The following is a 5,884-nucleotide window of genomic DNA, read 5'->3' as shown; positions in this document are numbered from 1 at the left end:
ATTCAGTTCGAGAAAAATTTTCGTGTATCGAAGGAAATTTTCCTTGACATTCTGGCGGAGATCGAGCCCAAGTTCCCTCCGGTTAAGGGAAAGGGGCTAAGCCAAATGAAATTTTGGCTGCTGCTCTGCGATTTCTAGCTGAAGGCAGCTACCAAAATGGAACCGGTAATGATTACAAAATAGCTATTGCCCAGCTACTTTCTCGGTAGCCTTTGCAAAGTGTTTGAACATCATCGAAGAAACTCTTGGGAATAAATGGATCTCTTTAGCGATGGAACCAAATGAGCAACAAGATGCACGACGATACTTCTTCTCAAAAAGTGGCATTCCTGGTGTAGTGATGTGTGTTGATGGTACACACATAAAAATTATTGCACCTGTGGACGATTACGATCAGCATTATAACCGGAAGGGCTATTACAGCCTAAACGCGATGATTGTAAGTAAAGCTTTAAGTTTTTTGTCTTATGTTGTGTACTTCAATATTATTTTCTTCGTACCGGTAGATTTGCGACCATCTCATGAAAATTCGGTATGTGAATGCCAAATTCGGAGGAGCCAATCACGATTCACATATTTGGAATGTAAGTGGAATGGACAACTTTTTCGAAACAAAACATCGAAGGGAGAAACTGCATTCAAGCTACTAGGTAATACATTAAACCATCCTATGGGTATTTGTTTATGTAAATATTTTTTTTTAATTCTCACAGGTGATGCTGGATACCCGTCAAAACCATGGTTATAACACCAAAACGTAATCCTGCTCCAAAACACACCAGAAGCTGCCTTTAATAAAAACCATTCTTTAGGTAGAGAAATAGTGGAGCGCACGATCGGTTGCTCAAAAATAGATTTAGGTGTTTGTTAGGTGCTCGACAGTTGCACTACACTTCGTTAAAAGCAACTCAAATAACGAACGTATGTTGCATCTTACACAACATGTGTATTGCGTATGGATTGGAAGAGCTAAGCTCAGATGAATAAAAGGCAACGCAACTAAATTAGCGATTGAGTTCTATTTTTTTATTTTTTATTCATCACAAAAGTTCACATCACAAAATGCATCACAGTTCAGCTGAGCAATAACAGTAAACATAAACTAACGACTAAAAACTAAAGATAATGAATTTTTTTATCCAATTGTCAGGCGTTCCATTGCCTCTTTCAGCGCTGCTGTTGCGTTCTCTATTGCGCCAGCTACCTTCGTTAGAGCGGCGGTAGATTCTTTTTGCGCCTCTATGTTGCGCTTTATGAGCTGTAGCAGCTCTTCGTTTTGGCGCAACAACGCTTCCACGTTGCACCCGTTCGAATTGGCGGTCCAAGGGCGTTAAGATGCTCGGCATCTCTTCCCAAAAAGCGGTCTGGTCACTTTGAACATCCCTCTAGCGATGTCGGGGACATCTTCCAACTTGTCGACCATTTTTTGGTACTGCATTCTGGTTGTGCGGGCGTCTTTGTTATTCCTAAAAGTGTATGCAGTATTAGATGTGATAATTACATGTGCCTATGCTGTTGGTTGTTGAAGCAGTTACTCACTGAAGAAGTTGCTGGAATCCAATGCTGTTGAACGCAAACCGGGTGCGCGAGCCCTTCATCTTTCGACTACCATCGAACAACAGCAGAGGAAGGAAATACCAGCAGCTTCTTACGCCGAAACAGCAGCACGTTACCAATATCTCCAGCATATCGCCATTTGTATGGATATGGCGGTACACATATTTTTGTTTAAAATGATAAAATTTGATTATTTCTGATATAAAAATACTTACATTTTGTCGTGAAAGCAAATGCAACAACTCTGACCGACACAACACAACAACAAACAATCTGAGATTGGCGCCTTTCCGTGACAAAAAGCTTACGGAAAGCTGTTTGACAGTTTTGGATTTCCGTTTGTGTTTCATAATACATATCTTGGCAGTGTGCTTGTGAGTTTGTTTTTCGTTAAATTTTATTTTTCCAACACACAACACAAACGGATGTCATAATACAAATCTTCCGATTTTGACAACTTGTCTTTACAATTTGTGTTTAATAATCGGGCCTTATAATTTGACACAAGTACAGCGTTACATTTGGACAACACCCGCATCAACTTAACATTAATTGTACTTTTACTTAACTCATAAGTCAGCGGACAAAATTTGTCTGAGAACTCTTTCAGTCGAACTCTAATAGTGATGGCTAAAAATGTAAAGCAAATTTGTTCAGGAGCGTGTGCGATCAAAAAACGGCACCACGTAGCGTCTAAAATCGACTCCGCACAGGAAAGTCTTCTTCTTCTTCTTCTATATGGCGTAAACGTCTTACGCGTACATGCCGGCCTATACAAGCTTTCAAGACTTTAATAAGTACCACACAGCCGGATAGTCAGTCCTTACTACGGGAAGGTCCATTCTGGGCGTGAATCCATGACGAGCATTTTATTGGGTTGTTTGAATGACGACTGTACCACGGGACCGCCCTTCAGCAGTGTTGGTCGTCAAATAAGCATGTTCTGGCATCTACAACATCTTCGGAATATTAAACAACAATCAGAGCATAAAATACCCCGATTCCGAATAGCAGACAACCCTGAGCGACTATAGGTTCGAAAGTATGCTGAAAATGAAGACTTTGGAAAAGAGGGATAGTTTGGATACAACAGACCAAACAGTGGAAAAGTACCTGGGTAACACGAACAAACATATCAAGCAGAAACCGTGACCATTGGTTGTGCAGAGGCAAGCAATGACGCTAAAACTCAATGCGATCATTTCTACCAAATTTCGGCGGAACCCCTATCGAATTTCAATTTTCTGGATCAACTGTTGAAAATCATGCTGAAAAAATTTGAAATTATTATGATGGAAATAAAGTGTCAGATCGATGTGGACTAAAATTTTGAACGCTGTGATACTGTTACGTATTTTTGAGTAGGGGTTTCTTCCAACGATACAGTTTGTTACACTAGGGGGGAAGGCAGTCGAAAATTTGCAATTTTTGCGAACTATTAGAAGAAATAATTGAATAAAATGGAAAATCATGGAATCGAAAAGGTGGAATACCCCCTGAGGCAGCTGTTGACAGGAAATTCCCACCGATCGGCGTGTTAAATCGCCGCACAACATAACACCGCATGGGCAACATAATTACAATTTGGGTCAATAAAGATCCTGCGGAAGGTATTAAAAAAGGTATATGTGGGGAGAAAATAAAGGGTATGCTGGAAAAGATATCTGCGTTATCCAAGACGTTATAAGTTATGCTCTATCTACTTTGCTTCTAATACTATAGAAATTACTAGCATAATTAATATGTTTAAGCCACTTGGTTCGGTCCGAACTTAATATGTTTTATCGCCTGTTGATATTTACTTGCTATGTCCACTTGTATTAATTAGTTTAGCTAAATACTCACATCGATTTCAGCTCCTGGTATGCTAAAATTTCGATATGGTGGGCTACGTCCTTTAATATATTCAAATATTTTGTTGTCTTCTTTGAGAAATGTTACCTAGAAAGAAATTAAGATGAATTATGATTGAAAAAATATATTATTTTATTTTCATCCGAGTCAAATTATAAAACCAAACGACATCACCACAAATCGGCAAATGTTATGTATTTCTTTAAAGCACATGGCTAAAAAGTCTTACAGGGTTTCCTACGATTTATTGATCAGTTCCCAGGATTTTTTGGTGCGTTCCCACGATTTTGATCGTATCCCATAGATATTTGGTTCGTTCCCATAATTTATTGGTCGATTGGACATCAATACAATTGGACCAACAAATTCTGGAAAACGGCCAAAAAATCGTGGGAACGCACCAAAAAAATATAGCAAACAACCAAAAATTTATGGGAACCAACCAATAAATCGTGGAAAAACCCTGTATAAGTCGTAAATCTTTTATGAAAAATCCACGGATCTATGGACTAGTAGAACAAATATTAAAAATAAGCAATCGTACCTACAAAAAAAAACGAAACCTTAAAATTGTCTTTTGTGTTACTTATTGAATTAAAAGAGAGACACGTCGGTTTCATTCGGAGTTTAAACCAAGACTGCTTAATTATATTTTAATTCTATTTATATATTTACAGGAAATACAAGATTATTCCAACACTCTCCCTCAATTTTTGAAAACACTTATTCTCAAACCCATATGATGTAGAACCAACGGCCTTACAGGTAAACCTTTCGTCATAATATCCGTCACTTGTTCAGTTGTCGATAGATACTTCAGTTTGATGATTCTCCGTAGGATGAGATCTTGCACACAAGCGAAACTTGATGTCTATGTGCTTTAGCCAACTGTTTCAATCCTGGCTACGGGAGGACGGTCCATTCTAGGATTGAACCATGACGAGCATATTATTGAGTCGTTTGAGTTGACGACTGTACCACGGGACCACCCCACACTACAGGTACACTACAGGAATATCCAGTTTGATGTCAAGATCTTCCTGCAGTCGTATTAGCCTAATGCCATGGCATGACATCATGCAGAATGCTTAAGTTCTGCTTCTGTTGAAGATTATGAAATTGTTTCTGTTTGACCAACTCACCATACTACAGTAATCTTTGAAAACATAGCCAGTCAGCGAACGCCGATTGATCGCATTGTTTCCCAATCAGTGTCCGAATATGCTTCGATAGCTGGAAGATGTCATTACCTTCGAAGTGTAAACCGAAGTCCAAAGTACCACACATGTAGCGCAATACTCGTTTTAGATGATACCAATGCAGGTCTGTGGGGCAACTTTGAAATTGGCTAAAATAATGCACTGCTGCACACAAGTCCGGCTGGTTGTCAACGTTGCATACATTAAGTGTTAGAAAACGAAGCGGAAAATAATTAAGTGCCGAACACGTTAAAGGTTTTTTGCTATACTTTAGCTGTTGCCAAAAAAATAGTCTGTTATTCCGCCGGTTCGTTTACAATAATGCCAGATTTGTCTTTCGATACCGTTTTATAGTTTTTCACATAGCTTTTTCTCCCTTTTTTCTATCTCTTTTCTCCTGAACAATTCTTACGTTAATGTCGACAGGTCGTTGGAAACCTTCTATCATGCTGTTGTAAGGTTCCAACAATGTCCCCCCAGTGTGGCAAAGTTAATTCTACCTGGCGTTTCACTTCAACTGTCGCCTCACTTCCTTTGTAGACCTGTCATATACGTTCGCGTGTGTTGTTGTCATTCGCCGATTACATGTGGGTTTTCAGATCCGATTGTTTTCACCACAACGTTTTCACAAAATACACGCGTATATTGTGCTTTTATTGGTGGACGGTGCATCGTTGATAACCCAAATCACACCGCCGCTGTCATTTCCTCCCGCTAGGCGTTATTGTTTGTACGGCTTAGTTAAGTATATGTACCTTCCACTCGCTAATACAGCTAAAACGAAATTATTTTAGTTTTAGATTTGACAACATCTCTACCATGGGTGGACTGGAGCTTCTTATCATCTCATGTTTGCGTTTGTTGCGTCCGCCACATGCAGGGATTCTGAGCTTCCTCTCAGACGAACATACATACTAGCACAGGAGCTAAATAGCATCGCTCGCTACCTGCTCCGATTGAAAACATTTGCGGATCCGTTGCGTTACGGTAAGCCGGATGCGCCGCTTCGCTGCTTCGCTTGTACAAGCTGCTGAATTGGGGCTGAATCCGAAAGTAGCTGGCTCGTCTCTGAATTCACTGCTATACTGCTCGATCTAAGGTAGCTTTTCTGTTGAGGAATAAGTTCCTTTGTGCACGGATTGCACCGGGAAGGGACCAAGCCGGTATCACCAAGCAGACCATCAACCAGCTCACAACGTCTATCGATAACACCTTCGATGAGATTGTCTTGTTTTCATCCAATCAAAGCATATTTGTCGAGACATCATCGTCAT

General features: G+C 39.9%; 1 pseudogene; it reads left to right on the top strand.

Moving 5' to 3' along the window:
• Positions 1–281: 281 nt before the first annotated feature.
• On the top strand, positions 282–987 carry LOC121597243 (annotated as a pseudogene).
• Positions 988–5,884: the final 4,897 nt, after the last annotated feature.

This window comes from Anopheles merus, chromosome X, assembly GCF_017562075.2.
Source record: "Anopheles merus strain MAF chromosome X, AmerM5.1, whole genome shotgun sequence".
NCBI lineage: Eukaryota > Metazoa > Arthropoda > Insecta > Diptera > Culicidae > Anopheles > Anopheles merus.
This window is presented reverse-complemented; position numbering and strand designations above follow the sequence as displayed.